At 39.2% G+C, this 16,687-nt stretch overlaps 1 pseudogene; it reads right to left on the bottom strand.

Moving 5' to 3' along the window:
* Positions 1-12,664: 12,664 nt before the first annotated feature.
* On the bottom strand, positions 12,665-15,855 carry LOC107148313 (annotated as a pseudogene).
* Positions 15,856-16,687: the final 832 nt, after the last annotated feature.

Raw genomic sequence — 16,687 nt, 5'->3', positions numbered from 1 at the left:
GAATACAAATAGAAAAAAAAATAAAAGAAGAAGAAACTACTAGTAGGTCCAACTTTTGACTTCCAAATTTGAGTTCTTAGACAGTCTTTGAAAGTCAGAGGTTGCAGAGAAAGAAAAGGATTTTCTAAATTCCTATAGCTTCCATTAGCATATCAAGGATCAGAACCAAGTGAACCTAACCTCTGAAGTCATTGGTAGAGAGAACTAAGATTTGGCATGAAGGGTTTTCCTGCTGCACACAAAGATGGGACATTTTTCCTTTCCAAAAGAAAGGAATGTCAGAGGAAGAAAAGGTTTGAAGGAGAAATGAATTTTGTGGGCCTGGCTTCTCCCTGCAGGGCTGAGATCAGGACTGGTAGATAAATTGAAAGAACTGCAAAGGAGAAGGAGCTTGTGTCCTGATCCTCATTTGGAACTTGATGAAGGAACTCCCACATGAGGGGCACCTGCCAATACATACCACTGAAAGAGAATAAAAATAACAGCATGGGTCTTCAGCTTTGTCTTAGAAAAGCAAAAATGTAGCCTCCTTTGATTTTCCTGCATCTGGGTTCATCCAGCCCTGGTAAGGGCTGCAATGCTGCCCATGTTTGACCCCAAACAAATCAGTCATAATGAGGTACACTCAGTGGAGAAGTCAATGCTATACTTTTCTTGGACCCCAAGATGGGCCCCTGGGGTTTGTAGCCAACAAAGGAGACATGGCCATGCAACAAGTGATTGGGAGTGTCAAGGGATCACAGTGAAATTGACCATTCAGAATAGACAGGCTCAGATCAAGGTGGTACCTTCTACCTTCACCCTGATTATCAAATCCCTCAAAGAATCATGGATAGAACAAAGGAGAAAAACATCAAGCATGATGGAACTATCGCTTTTGACAAGATTGCCAACATCCATCAATAGATACAGCACTAATCTTTTGTCAGAGTCCTCTCTGGAACTATTAAAGAGATCCCGGGGAATGCCCAGTCTGTGGGCTAAAATGTTGAAGGTTCCCATCCTCATAGATGACATCAGCTGTGGTATAGTGAAATGCCCAGCTAGGGAAGTATTTCAATAAAGGATCATTTGATGCTGGGTGTGGTGGTACACACCTGTATCAGCAAGACTCTGCTTCAAAATAAAAAGAAGGACTAGGGATGTAGCTCAGTGATAAAGCATCCCTGGGTTCAATCCCTAGTACCAACAAGGAAGGAAGGAAGGGAGGAAGGAAGGAAGGAAGGAGAGAGAAAAGAAAGAAAGAAAGAAAGAAAGAAAGAAAGAAAGAAAGAAAGAAAGAAAGGCAACACAACATGGTTATTAGAGGGCTTGCATGAATACCTTGAATCTCTTTGACCAAGAATCAAGAGTGGAACTGGGTGGGGGGAGTCACAAAGGAAGACCATTGAGCCAGAAAAGACTACAGTTCCCCAAGTGCAGATGTCACCGGTACAAGTCAGACAAGTAGTCAGAAACATTGCTAAAAAATGATCATAGAACAAGGAAAATGGTATGCAAATCTAGAGCTCACTGTCTCCTGCTTCCATAAAGCTGCCCACATGCCACCCCAATATACCAAGGAACCATCTGGAAAGGAGGGCAAGAAACAATAAAAGATTAGCCATTTACTTAAAAAAGAAAACCAAGGGCTGGGGATATAATTCAGTGGTAAAGTATTTGCCTAGCTTGAATGAGGTCCTGGGTTTGATCCCTAGAACCAATCAGAAAGCAAAAACAAACAAACAAAAATTAAAAAAATAAATAAATAACCCTGAACTTTTTCCATATCCAAGAAGACAGATATAATTAATGACAGATCTAGAGTTAATGAAAAAGATTTTGTCAGGTGTAGAAAATAAATGAGCCACATGGACTTTGCACAACTGAATGTAGTTTGATAAATGTCTTACTCAATTATATGAAAAAAGACAAAGAATCACCATAACTATACCATGGTAAACATTCATTACATTTTGAAGGTATTTCTTTTCTACTTATTTGGCAAGTGCATAATTATTTTAAATAGCTATGACACATATCATTCACATAATTTTATGTCTTGTTATTTGTAAAATCGCTTTTCCATGCTGTTACGTGGTCTTCTTAATTATCAATGTTAATAGATTCATAAGCTGTTAATCAAAATTCTTGCAATAGCAGATAATATAAAATGAGTAAGTAGCTTAAGGGAAAGGGAGATTTAATGGAAAACTACTGAGATAGCTTATGATATTAACAGAAACCAAACATGTTTGTGTTTTTTCCACATCAGAATTTTTCTTTCTTTCTTTCTTTCTTTTTTTTTTTTTTTCCTGAGGCTGGCTTTGAACTTTGATCCTCCTGCATCAGCCTCCTGAGCCACTGAGATTACAGGCGTGTGCCACTGCGCCTGGCCCATTTATTGGTTCTTGATTTTAGTTCTTGTGCTTGTTAAGGAAGTCAGTTCCTAAGCCAACATGGTGGACCTACTTTTTCTTCGATTAGGCACAGGGTCTCTGTTCGAGTGCTACTTTGATCCACTTTGAGGTGAGTTTTTTGCAGGGTGAGAGATAGGGGTTTAATTTCGTTTTGTTATATGTGGATTTCCAATTTTTCCAGCACCATTTGTTGAAAAGGCTATCTTTTCTCCAGTGAATATTTTTGGCACAGTTGTCTAGTATGAGATAACTGTATTTATGTGGGTTTGTCTTTGTGTCTTCTATCTTGTAGCATCTAGATATATGTCTGTTTTGGTGCCAATACCATGCCAATTTTATTTACTGTGGCTCTGTAGTATTGTTTAAGTCCTGGTATTGTGATGCCTCCTGTTTCATTCTTCTTGCTAAGAATTGCTTTGGCTATTCTGGGTCTCTTTTTTCCAAATGAATTTTATGATTGCTTTTTTTAGTTCTATGAAAAATGTCATTGGGATTTTAATAGGAGTTGCATTCAATCTGTATAACGCTTTTGGTAATATGGCCATTTTGACAATATTAATTCTGCCTATCCAGGAGCATGGGGGGCCTTTCCATCTTCTAAGATCTTCTTCAATTTCTTTCTTTAGTGTTCTGTAGTTTTCATTGTAGAGATTTTTCTTCTCTTTTGTTAGATTGATTCCCAAGATTTTGTTTTGTTGAGGGTATTGTGAATGGGCAGTTTTCCTAATTTCTCTTTCAGTAGATTCATTACTGATGTAAATGAATACATTTGATTTATGGGTGTTAACTTTATATCCTGCTACTTTGCTGTATTCATTTATTATTAGTCTGAGAAGTTTTCTGGTGGAATTTTTTGGATCTTCTAAATATAGAGTCATGTCATCTGCAAATAGTTATAGTTTGAATTTTTCTTTTCCTAATTATATCCCTTTAATTCTTTCTTTTGCCTAATTGCTCTGGCTAGTTTCAAGGACAATATTGAATAGAAGTGTCAAAAGAGGGCATCCTTGTCTTGTTCCAGTTTTTAGAGGAAATGCTTTCAATTTTTCTCCATTTAGAATGATGCTGGCCTTGGATTTAGCATATATAGTTTTTACAATGTTGAGGTATGTTCTTATTATCCCTAGTTTTTATAGTATTTTGAACATGAAGAGGTATTATATTTGTCAAATGCTTTTGCTGCATCTATTGAGATGATCATATGATTCTTATATTTAATCTATTTATGTGATGAACTACATTTATTGATTTCCATATGTTGAACCAAACTTGCATCTCTGGAATGAACTACACTTGATCATGGTGCACTGTCTTTTTTTTATGAGATTTGCCAGAATTTTATTGAGAATTTTTGCATCTATGTTCATTGGAGATATTGGTCTGAAATTTTCTTTCCTTGATGATTTTGCAATTTAAAGTTATGCTATTTAAAATTGTTTGTGTAGCAACTTCTTTGGATTTTTTTTTCCTTACATGAGAAGGAAATTCATGTTTATTGTTTACCTGGATGCCAGGTGCTTATCCATATTAGGTAATTTTCATTAGCCACATTTTCCAAGTGGGGAAGGTGAGGGTAAGAGAGTTAAATGGTTCACTGAAGGTGATTCACCTGCTAAATGGCATTGACTTGAAAACCTGTATCTTTTTTTAAACTGGGGATTGAACCCAAAGGTGAGTATTTAAGCACTAAGCCATATCCCTAGACCTTTTTCTTTTCTTAATTTTGATACAGGGTCTCCCTAAGTTGCTTAGGGCCTCCTTAAGTTGCTAAGGATGGCCTCGAACTTGTTTGTGTTTAGCATATACAGCTAAACTTATAGCATATATAGCTAATATATAGCATATATAGCTAATCCTGCCTCAGCCTCCCCAGTCCCTAGGATTACAGGTGTGCACTGAAAAGCCTGGTAAAAAACTGTGTCTTGATTAAGATCAATGGATTAGAACACATTGCAAGGACCATACTTGGGATTTTTTTTCCTTTCTCCTTCCTTTTTTTCTTTTAAAGACAGGATCTCAGCCAAGCACTATGGCATATGCCTGTAATCCCAGAAGCTTGGGAGGTTGAGACAGGAGAATCGCAAATTCAAAGCCAGCTTCATCAACTGCGAGGCACTAAGCAACTCAGTGAGACCCTGTCTCTATATAAATACAAAATAAGTCTGGGGATGTGGTTCAGTGGTTGAGTTCAATCCCCAGGACCAAAAAAAAGACAGGGGCTGGGACTGTGGCTCAGTGGTAGAGCACTCACCTAGCATGTGCGAGGTCCTGGGTTTGATCCTCAGCACTACGTAAAAATAAATAAATAAATAAATAAATAAATAAATAAATAAATAAACAAACAAATATTTAAAAATAAAGTCAGGATCTCATTAAACTCTTGGGCCCTGGCCTGGAACTTGTGATCCTCCTACCTCAGCCTTCCAAATCACTGGTATTAGTCGTGCACCACTGCTCCTGGCTACTACCAAAGACCACACTTTTTAAAAATATACAAAATAGTTATAATATAAATAAATAAATAAATAACAGATTTTAAAAAACTATAGCTAAAGGATAAGAGAAAAATTCAAATGCCTTCTATTTCCTCCATGAGAGCAGCTTCTTTCTTCTCAGACTCGTGATCTGAAGTCTTCCTGACCCCTGGCTGGGGCCAGTACTGTATTTTCCTGTCTCTACTTGCAAGAAAATAACTGGGCCTCCAGTGAGTATAATTGGTGCTAACAGTGATTTATTATGTACCTGGTTCTCCAGATTATCCTTCATATAGAGATTATTTTTCCTGAAAACAAAAAGGTATGGGCTTTTTTTCCCTCATCAGGTTATAACAGGTTTGCAATCCACTCCGTCAATACTAGAACCAGAATTTGACAGAGTTCCCTTAAGACAGAAAGAAACACAAGAAACATGTTCCGTCTGGTAAATAATTGTTGGAGTTGCATTCTTGTGCATTCAGGCATGAGCTAAATTTTGTGCAGCATAAAGCTGTGAAAATGTCTAAGCCTAATGGTGCAATATGAGATAAGATCTACTTAGATTTATCATATACCCAATTGCAGCCTTCTGGAGTGCTGGTGCATCTGAATGGCTCAAGTCACCCACAATCTGATGAGCTGAACAGATGCAAGATTTTTCCAAGATGTCTGAGAAATCTCACACTTCAGTGTAAAGGTTTGAATGGATATGTGCAGCTCTCACTGTGTGAGAGTGAAGGAGAATGTTTGCCAAGAAGGATGTTTTCAGAAGACCGGAGTCAAATGCTGTTCCAAGTTACATGCATGCTTCCAAGAAGGCATCTAAAAGTCTTCTATTGCTAGGCCCGGTAACGTAACGCATGCCTCTAATCCCAGCAATTTGGGAGGCTGATACTAGAGGATTGCAAATTCAAGGGTAATCAGTAATTTAGCGAGACCTTTTCTCAGAATAAAAAAAAATAATAAGGACTGGAGATGTATCTCAGTGACAAAGTGTCCCTAGGTTCAATCCCGAGTACCAGTAAATAAATCAACAAATTAAAAAATAAAAGCTTCTATCAACCTCATGCTGGAATGCTTATGCACAAGAAGAGTATTCAGTAGTAAAAAGGAAGCTATCAGAGGATGTAAAGTAGTTAGTATGTAGCAGGTGACTCTAAATTGTGATTTTTCATCCAGGAGGAGCAATTTTAGTTTTCCACCAAGGAGACAGACTTCCTCATGAGCTCTCTGCCTCATCAAGCACAGAGATGCTGTGGTGGAAGACCCAGGAACTGGGAGAGCTGAACTCAAATTAAGACTCACTTACTCAGATACTCTCAGGAGTTGGGCAGGTAAATTAAGAGTGTGAAACCATAAGGCCTCGAGCTGAACTGCAGAGTAGTGGACAGGCACCCCTCCATCAACTCCTAAAGGCATTCAAAATTTATATATATATATATATATATATATAAAGCATTGAGCTGGCCAAAGAAAATACCTCTGGAAAGATCTGGCCTGGGGCTGGGGTTGTGGCAGGTTCAATCCTTAGCACCACATAAAAATAAATAAAATAAAGGTATTGCATCCAACTACAAATAAAAAATAAATATAAAAAAAGGATCTGGCCTGTTTATCAAGAGGACTTTTTTTTTAGTTGTAGATAGACAGAATGTCTTTATTTTATTTGTTTGTTTTTATTCACTGCTAAAGATCAAACCCAGTGCCTCACACATGGGAGGCAAGTGCTCTGCCACTAAGCTACATCTCCAGCACCTTTCAGCCTTTTTGACTTCTGAGTTCTGTAATGTTGGACATAAAAAAAATTATACACCTTTATCTATTGATCAAACACTTGCCTTAACCTCTGTGGTAGGAGGAAGCAGAGTTCAACAGAAGTATGAAATATCATCTCTAGGAATTCAAGAATACTTTGAGGTCTGGGGATGTAGCTCAGTGGTGGGGTATTTTCTTAGTATGCATAAGGCCTTGGTTTCAATCCCTAGCACTGCAAGATGAAAAAAAGAAATTAAATAAGATTTATCACCATGTAAGGGTCCAAGGAGGTCTCTGCAGAGGTAAAAAAAAGACTCCAAACATTCTAGACCAGGCAGCAGAAAAGAATTTAAGGTTGAGTCAGGTTTTAACAAAGAGAGGAAGAGTTTTGTTAGCAAGTGAAAGATGAAGATATACACTCTCAGAGCGGAATGCAGGCAATCTCAAGAGTGAGATGCCCACCCGGCTTGAAGTAAAGTTTTTTTAGGGTACACAATTAGGTGGACTATGTATGATCAAAAGGGGCTGCATTTCACTAGGGATTGAAAATACCACACAAAATTGTATTTTCCCATTGGGGTCTGGTCTGGTATGTAGGTTTCAGTCCACATCAACTTTGTTGGCAATTGATGATTGGGTGATTGGGTCAGAGCATCAGACACAAGCCTTCAAAGTTAATGGTCTCTTTCTATTAAGGTCTTCTTTATCTTTTGCTGCATTCCAGAAAACTTATAGGGAACTGAAAAGTTACCAAGTAATTCATGGGCGTAGGCTCTTTTTGGTCCTTTAGGCCCCTTTGGCTGGCTCACAAGTTGTTTATGAGTTGTTTGTTCTATAGTTTGATGATTATTTTTCTTTGAGGGGCTAAGTGTTCTCTCTGTATCCCTAAATTTCTCTTCCTATGCTCACAGGAAAGCACCTAACAATGACAGGCAGTAGGCCTGAAGGCCAGGGGAAGCATTAATAAGCTTTGTCCAGATGGCTCTGGAAGGAATTGTAGAAGGAGAAAGGCTTGAAAGGATGAATGTTCAAGTTCAAGTCCGTGGAGAGTAGCTTTCTTAGATGATAATAATACAAAAACCCCAAGGTGGAGGAGGGGCTCAGACTTGGCTCCCTGTGAACCCCCCAATTTCTTCCCTTTACCCTAAAACTGGATTCCAGTCACCTATTCTGTTCTGAGCCTCCTCCTCAGCCTATGGAACGCTCCCTTAATTAGGAACTAAAAGCTTTTCTAGGGCCCCAGTTCCCCTAGACGGGCTACACCTTCTGTCAGAGCCCTTGGAGCTCCCCCTGCATATGCCTGCCTGGTCCACACCTCACTCTCTGCCTGTTTGGAAACTTATCAGCATGTTAATTGGGCTTCCTCTAGGACAGTTAACCTTGATGCTAAACCATCAAGGCAAATGAATTCAATGTTCAAGTGAAGAGGGTAATTCTGAACACTTAGGGATCAGAAATGATTTTGAATATGTCCTTCAAAGTACATGTGGTTGACTTTGATGGTATACTGATTGCCATCAATAGCTTACTGCCACTAATTGCCTACACCAGCCTGAATCAGTGCTGAACCAGCTAGGCAGGCCCACATTTGCCTCCTTAAACAGTCTCTAAACTGGGGTCCATTATTATCCCTTCTTTAGAGATGAACAAACTGAGTCTCAGAGGGTTAAATAACATACTCAGAGTCATACAGTTGGCAGAGGGGTGCCGATTCAAGCCCAAGTCCTCTGTCTGCAGAAACTGACTGCAGCCATCACAGTCATTAACCATTACAGAATACAGCTTCATGTTATTGTACTTTTTTTTTGTGGGGGTGGGAGTGATACTCAGGATTGAACTCAAGGGCACTCAAACACTGAGCCACATCCCCAGCCCTACTTTGTATTTTATTTAGAGACAGGGTCTCACTTTTTTTTAATATTTATTTTTTAGTTATAAGTGGACACAATGTCTTTATTTTATATTTATGCGGTGCTGAGAATCGAACCCAGTGCCCCATGCATGCTAGGCGAGCGCTCTACCTCTGAGCCACAATCTCAGCCCTTAACACCTCACTTTTGCTGAGGCTGGCTTTGAACTCCAGATCCTCCTGTCTCAACCTCCTGAACACTGGGATTACAGGTGTGCACCGCCATGCCTGGCTATTGTACTGTTCCTATGGATGTGTAAAAACATATGTATGCAACTGTCCAGAGTTATCTGCTGGCCTGTCAGTGAAAGTAAGCTTCCCCTCTCAAACAAAACACCCATTTGATGTGTCAATTTGTGTCAGTGGCTCTTCAAATAGTGCAGCATGTTCAAAACATGTGAATCACCTGGGCCACTAAAAAGAGCAAAACAAAAACCAATGCTTCCTCACCTACCCCCACCCCCACAGAGATTTGGATATAATGGGTTTGGATTTGAATCTGACTTTAGAATGCTCCAAGAGCTCCCCAGATGATCCTAATGTGCAGGAGGACAGAACACAGGTGAGACTGGGAGCTAGGAGTGAGAGCATGGGGCTGAATGTTACTGCAGAATAGTTATGGTACCTGTGTGAACCTTAGTCTTCTCACCTGTAAAATGGGAATTATAGAAGTGCATACATCATGGGGATCATGTGAGGATTACCTTAATGAAAACAATGGAATGATAATGATGCAGTTCCTGGTCCCACCTCTAAAAGCCTCCTTGATCCATAATAAAATTAAAGAGTACAGTTTCCCCGGCAAAACACAGGGGTTACCTGAGAAAACATGTATTCCCTGTTTTCTGCTCATATCTCTGGACCCCACAGGGTATATAGGAGGGACCGGGGCATCACAGCTTAGCAACACAAAACTGTAGAGTATTGGTTGTTTCCACTCCTGATCCTGGGGCAGAGGAGGAGCTATGTTTCACTGTCTCTGCCCAGCATCACCAGAGAATATCATACCACCTATCACTAGCCCAGAAAAGATCAGAGGTCCACATTCAAAGTATGGTTTCTACTGAATGTGTATCACTTTAACATCATTATAAACTCAAAAATTCATAAGTCAAACTATCTGTGAACAATTCAATGATTTCAAATATATTTGTGGAGCAACCCTCACAACAGTCTGGTTTTAGAATACTTTTATCATCTCAAAAAGATCTCTTATGCCCATTTGTGGTCATGGAGACTTCAGCTGAGTGGTTGAGGGAGATTTGAGTGTTGCTTTTGGCAGAGCCTGTTTGCAGTAGGGATGTCAGAAGCCTGGAGGTCTGTGGAACATCACATAGAACCTGAGAATAAAGCACAGTGTAGAAGACAGAGCCAAGAGAGAGAAAAACCGAGTCTGGAGGTTACTAGGTAAGGTTCTGATCAGACTGAATGTGACCTTTTAGCTACAGGAGCCAAGAAGTTACCCTTTGTCTTTAGACAGTTTGACTTGGGTTTTCCATCTCTCACAGTGGAAAAAAATCTCACTGACTCCAAAATTTATTGATCATATTCTAAGGACTAGAATTGAAACCTTTATTAATCAGATATTAAGCAGGAGGGTCCATCTCCAGAGCTGTTGTAATTATAGAATTATTCTATGACCATAGAGGCCATTTACAAATGAAGATTCAGCCCTGCGGAGGTAAACTGGTGACTCAGGATATTCAAGAAAATCTGGAAAAGTCCTTGGTTTCATGTAACTCTGAATTTCACCCTAAGTTATCACCATCATCCTCATTGCCATTACCTCCTATAAAATAATCATTATGTGCCAGATCCTATGCTAAGTATTTTGCAAATATTAGCTCATTTTAGCATCACAACTGCCCTACAGGATGGGTACTATTATTTTCACAGAATAGAAAACTGAGATCTAAAGAGGCTAAGTAATTTCTCCAGGGTAATTTGTATAACACTCTCAACCAGTGCATTGTGCCACCTCCAATAAATAAAAATTAACCAAACCTTAGCTTCTAACTGGAGTTCCATTGGTCTTTCATCCGGAGATACTCTCTTTTCCTGAACTCTTATTTTGTTCATTATAAAAGTTAAAAAGCAAGTAGGAACCCCAGCTCTTTTCCATATTCTAAGACTCTTTAATTACATACACAATTTTTACCTGGATGATTTCAAAGAGTCCTAAATATTTGTGCTTCTAGCATCTTAGTTCTGCCCCTTTCGACACATAGTATAAGTAAGATGTGATTACAACAAGTCTTATTTTTAAGCCTTTTTATGATGAAAAACTAGATGACTGCACCGCCCTACAAACATTAACTGATCTTTAATATAGTGCAATAATAAAGCACTATATTAATAATATCATAATTTAATATGAAATTTTACGTATCAGTTAACTGACAAGAAAAAGTAGGACAGGTAAGTGAACAGCTTGCTTTACTGAAACAAAACATACAGGTGCTAAAAGTGACATAAATCTGACTTCTCGGATTTTCTTGAAATTAACTGAAACATGTGAAGGGCTTCAAAACTCTGAAACACTACATGAATGTAACATCCTACATTCTTGTTATTTTTCTCAGTTGATCCTTCCCTAAGCCGTGTGGTTGAACAGGGATTATCAGGAGAATAAGTACTGTTGTTTCTAAGGCAGTGACACTGAAGGCTTTTGCTTTTATATAGAATGACATGGGGAAAGTAGTCCTTTAGATAATTCAGCTGATGGATATATACAATGGTTGGGGGTGGGATGGGAACTGAAGGCAAGGAAAACAGCTGAGAAGGCCACTCTTGCAAATACCTCAAACCTATTTATTTAACGTAGGGGGTCTACACCAGGATTTAAGAGTGACTTGGAGGGTTGGGGTTGTAGCTCTGCATCACATAAAAAGGTATTGTATTGATCTACGACTGAAAGAAGTTTTTTTTAAGTGACTTGGATCCAACTTGTTCCAGGTTCTAAGGTCAAATTCTATGGGTCATGAACAGGTCACTATAACCAATTGTGCAAAAGAGAATGACAAGTAACTGTGGAAAACAAGAGTCTGATCATGCCAGAGGGTCGGAGTGGGGATTGGAGAAACCAGTGGTGGAACCTGGCGAATGATCAGGCACATCTGCTCATTCCTCATTTGAGGCAGGTAGTCTAGAGCAGGGCTGACCAAACCCTCTGCCAGAGATGTTTCACTGGAGAAGGTGGCTGCTGTCCACAAGAGTATGGTCATAGCCAGTTTTATCTTTAAAATTCTTGTGAAGAAAATGCCCATAACCCACCATTACTCAGGAGGCTGAGGCAGGAGGAACTCAAATTGAAGGCCAGCCTCAGCAACTTAGTGGGATCTTGTCTCAAAAAAAAAAAAGAAAGAAAGAAAGAAAGAAAAGGAATGAGGATGTAGCTCAGTGAATGAGGCCCTAAGTTCAACCCCTCAGTACCACACACCAAAAAAATAAAATAAAATAAAAAAACTTGTGAAATTTGTATTTCATTCTCTAAGAAATGGTGTAATGGTGCCTACTTTGGGGTTAGAATCAGGAGGGAAAGTCTCTGTATCAGGCAAGATATTAAGGTGTCATACATATAATTGTCCCTTAACATTCACAGGGATTGGTTGGTTCCAATAGCCTTTCCCACCAAGAATACCAAAATTTTAGGATGTTCAAGAATTTTATATAAAATGAGGTAATATGTGCATAGAACCTACATGCATTTTCTATATGAATCATCTTTCCTGTATTTTAAATTATCTGTAGATTACTTGATAGCTAATACAATGCAAATGCTCTGTAAATCATTGTCATACTGTACTATTCAGGGAATAATGATGGGAAGAATATGCATTGTACATGTTCAGTACATCTGTAATTATTTTCAATCCTTGGTTGAATCCACATATGAGAAACCCATGGATATAGAAAGTATATTTTTTTTAAAATTATTTTTTAGTTTTAGATGGACACAATATCTTTATTTTACATTTATTAGGTGCTGAGGATCAAACTCAGTGCTTCGTGCATGTTAAGCGAGCGCTCTACCACTGAGCCACAATCCCAGCCCTGGAAACTAGATTTTGACAGCAGATTTTTTCCACCTTTGTGTCCAACAGTTTGTTGTTCATTCGTGCTTATAAGAGGGAAAAAGGAAACAAACCAAAATTTTCATTTACCCTCAGATTTATTCCAAGTTGGGAGACAGAAAAATCTGGATTTGAGCCCTGTTTTTTCCACTTACAAGTTGCTTCGATGGCAAAGGGACAGTTAGAATAACATCCTTCCTGTACCATTCACAGAGTTATGGGGAGAATGAATAAGTCCATACATTTGAAGAATGCTGCATACCTACAGCATAAATTGTGATGGTCTTGTAAGAGGGAAGTGACAATGACAACTGCCACTGTCATTTGAGGTTAGGATGCACTATTGCTGCTGTCAACATCTGTAATCTCAGCATTTTAAGTTAAATAGTATTAGAATAACATAGCTCCTATGTCCATAATTTGCAAACCACAGATTATGATTTTACGGTAATGATTATTTCTTCCCAGGTTTAGATATAATTTAATAATAGTGCATTTCCAAAATAAAAGTTATCATAAGTGAAACCATGAAATTTCCTAACACTTGATTTTAATACATTGCACTTATATTCTAAAACAACTCTGAGGAACCAATATTTACAATAGATGGAAGATTTATGAAAAATCTGCCATCAGGTATATTTTTGTGTGTATATATTTCTATATATAGAACCTAAGAGATTACATGAAGGAAGAAATAAGAGTCTGTATGTTGTGTCTTAACAGCAGAACAAGAGTGCAGAGTGTGAAACTTTTCAAAGCATGGGGTCTGGAACAGGAGCAGATGTCTTGTTTTCTTAGGACTGAAGTCAAAATCTTAACTGCCATAGAGAAAGGGAAGCTTTTCCAGATTTAATTGTTCATCTATGTCAGAAAGTCCAGTATCCCTGAGATAGGAACCACTGCAATAAGAAGGGAGTGATAGGTTCTCCCAAAGGAAGATTGTTGCTTAATTTGGACGACTTACCCTGGTCATCAGGTGTAAACTTTTGTTTCCCAGCCTGATGCTTCACAGCACCAAGACGTTTCAGTAATGGTGCATCATAAACCCAGCATTCTCCATCTTCATGGAATAACCTTGTCTCCCACTGAATTTCCTTCTCCTTCCTTTCTTGGGCTTCTGCTCTTTGTCTTTCTTCAAGTCTGTGCTTTGCTTCGGTTGCTGCATCAATGTCTCTGATTTTTAAATTGAAAGTGATATCCTTCCAAAGGCAGAGGGACTCATAGTCATTCTGATCTTCCAACTTCCTCACTTTCTTCTTGATTATAGGCAACTTCTTGGTATCTACAAAGACCGTATTTTCCCCTGTTGTATATTTTGCATACACTACCCCATTCCATTCCCCTTCAATTGAGCAAAAAGACTTCTTGTTATTTGGAGAAAAAATCTCAGCAGTAATTCTGGGTTTCTTGCCTCCATAGAAAGGTTTAGTGTGGAAGACGATATTTGCACTATAACTAGTTTTGGAACAATTAATATTGCATTCTCCTCCTAGTTCCATCCAGGGCACTGTGAGGATAGACCTTCCATAACCATTGGGGAATGTGAGAATATAATGCTCATCATAGCCTAGACATGAGACACAGCCTTGCCCTATGTGGTGCACCCCAATGGACATCCCAAGAAATTTTGATTTAGTCCAGATATGAGCACTGAATTGGATTTTCTTGTTAAAACAGTCAGCATAAAAGGCTGAAATGGATGCATGATGGGAAACCTGCTCAGCCATGAATGTTACACTGTTTTTGTAAACCCAGAGAACTGGTCCTTCTGAAACTAGCTCTGTGTTTGTTCTCTTCAGTGTCATTTGAAGAGACATTCAATGTCCAGTGACACTGAAAGATCTCACACTAAATGGGGTTGTATGGCTTTTTGGCAACCGATCCTTTCCTTCCTGCATGAAAGGCCGAGAGGTACCATTTCACAACCTGAACCATTTGATCCCTGGGATCTTTCTGGTCACTAATGCTCACAAACAGGTCCGGATGTGCAAAAAAGTCTGCCTACATTTCTAAAAGAGATCTTCTTTCAAGAATAAATGTTGGAAGAACTACCTTAGTAAGATCCATTCCGAGCCTAACCTGTGACAAGAGGTGCATGATAACACTCTTGTGCTCCTCCACTGACCTGCCTCCCAGTCATCGTCTCTATCATCATGTAAATCAAAAAGGTCAGCATCACTTATACCATTGGACATGGAAGAATTCAGTGATTCTGTGGTATCTGGGCACTTTAGGATATTTCCCAAACTGCTGTGGGTCAAGACTGAGGCAGAACCAAAAGAATCTATTAAGCGCTTTGGGGATGAGCCACCCTGATGGAATTCATCAGCATCATAGAATTTATCTTCACTGCTAGAGTAAGAAAACTCTGGGACTGTATTTGGAGACAAGTTGACATGACTTGGAGAAGTTAGACTGCTACTAGGTGGTGAATGCCCACTGCCTGTACTATTTGGTGTTGGAGTCTGATGATGTCCCAAGGTAGCTAATACCGATCCAATGGGTAAGGAAGACGGACGCTGCTTTGACTTACACAACTGAGCTGTTTCTGGAGGTAAGACAGTCTGGGAAGGCATTGTGCTGACTACAGGTTACCAGGGACTGGGTTGATATATTGCATCTACAGGATTAATAGTACTTTTAGCAATCTGCATCAACATAATGCATGTTTAATAGATTCTACCATGCTATTTGTTGTTTCTTTGAGAGTTTCAATTTTCTTTCTCTGTTCATCATCTTTACAGTTTTGAAGCTTGTTATCAAAAAGCTTTAGTTGTTCTATCAAGATTTGTAGGTAAGCATCTGCCTCTGTTAGTTTCTTGTCATAGTCTTGGACACTAGGAACAAATCCTGAATCCAAACCCCCAAAGGGCAGCGAGAAGGAGGCAGGGGAACGACATTGGCGCCTCCAGTCTTTGCCAGGGCAGGCAGCAGGGACCCCAGAGACTCAGGGTGGGGACCAGCCCCTCTCCCGGACCTTCGGGGTCTACTCACTCCTCAAGCGGCCAGCAAGAAAGATATTTGAGGCCCCCTGCCCTTCGGTGCCTCCTGGGGGGAAGGGAGGGGGGCTGCTCCTGCGCATGCGCACCCCTCTTCTAGTCCCTCGATCAGATCCAGGCCCAGCCACAAGTTCAGCCCGTCCCCGGGGCCTACAGTAATGATTATTAAAAGGGGAGTATTGGGGAACATGGAGGACTTAGAGTCAGCATATAGTTTTCTTTTAAAAAAAAATAAATGAAGATGTTAGATAAGAGTTGGAAACTTAAAAAAAAAAAAAAACAGACTTGGAGACTTGACATTAGTCCCTCAGTGATTGTTAGCCAGCATAGCACTATTCTGGACCTCAATTTCCATAAACTAAAATGAGAGGCTTGGTCCATTGTTTCTTAGCTGGGATAAATTTTGAAATCACCTGGGAAGATCTCCAGAGGTAGAATTTTTGTTTTGTTTCTTACTGTGCTACCAAGGCCTAGAAAAAAATGCTTGGCATGAGGTAAGTAATTAGTAAATCTACACATATTTTGTGAATAAATAAGTGAAACTTAAAAATTCACAGGTCTGGCAGACTCTGAATCCTCAGGCAGCATAGAAATAGCCTGTGATTATATTTTGGAAATTCCATCCTGATCAATTTCACCAAGCACTCCTGGCTAAGAACCACTGAACCCAGCAGTCTCCAAGGTCTCTTCACATATAATTGCCAGATGTAGCAAATAAAATTACATCTAGATATGTTTGAATGTCAGATAAACAACAGATAATTTTGTAGTATAAGTACAGAATTTTTGGTTGCCACAATTTCTTTCAGTATAACCTTATAAGGCAACTGATTTGACAAATGATTAGGGCCAGAGAGTGGACCTTGAAATTGGCCCTGATTGAGGAATCAGAGAGATACTCTTGGTTTGAGTCTCAGCTCTGACTGTGTGATATAAGAATATTGCTTAACTTCACTGGACTCCGTGACTATAGTACTTACCCTGTGGAGGTAGTGGACATATTTGAGATAATATAGATATGGTGCCCAGGTCTTAACAGATGTTTATTAATGCTTTTTTGGTACTTATTAATGAT

The sequence above is a fragment of the Marmota marmota genome, unplaced genomic scaffold (genome assembly GCF_001458135.2).
Source record: "Marmota marmota marmota unplaced genomic scaffold, marMar, whole genome shotgun sequence".
Taxonomy (NCBI): Eukaryota; Metazoa; Chordata; class Mammalia; order Rodentia; family Sciuridae; genus Marmota; species Marmota marmota.
Note: the sequence above shows the minus strand (reverse complement) of the source record. Positions and strands in the feature narration are given on the sequence as shown.